Consider the following 319-nt stretch of genomic DNA (forward strand, 5'->3'; position numbering starts at 1 on the left):
GGGTGGCGGCGTGGGTGGGGGTGGGGGTGGTTTGTTGGGGTAGAAACTCTTTAACAGTATGGAGGAGAACTACACATATAGACTTGTTCATTACTGGGGTCTCCTCTGAAAAGAAATCCATGCCCCACCAAGATCTCTTTTCTTCTCTTTTCGTTGCTGAAGTGTCCTTGTCTCCAAGATTGGTTTTAGTCTGATTTAATTTATAGTGGAATTCTTATGGTTCACAGTTCACACTGCACCATTAATTTTTCTTTAATAATTGATTGCCAAATCTTCCTAATAAAGAAGAAAAACCTTAGAACTTAGATAATCCGGTCAT

This window comes from Macadamia integrifolia, chromosome 2, assembly GCF_013358625.1.
Source record: "Macadamia integrifolia cultivar HAES 741 chromosome 2, SCU_Mint_v3, whole genome shotgun sequence".
Classification (NCBI taxonomy): Eukaryota; Viridiplantae; Streptophyta; class Magnoliopsida; order Proteales; family Proteaceae; genus Macadamia; species Macadamia integrifolia.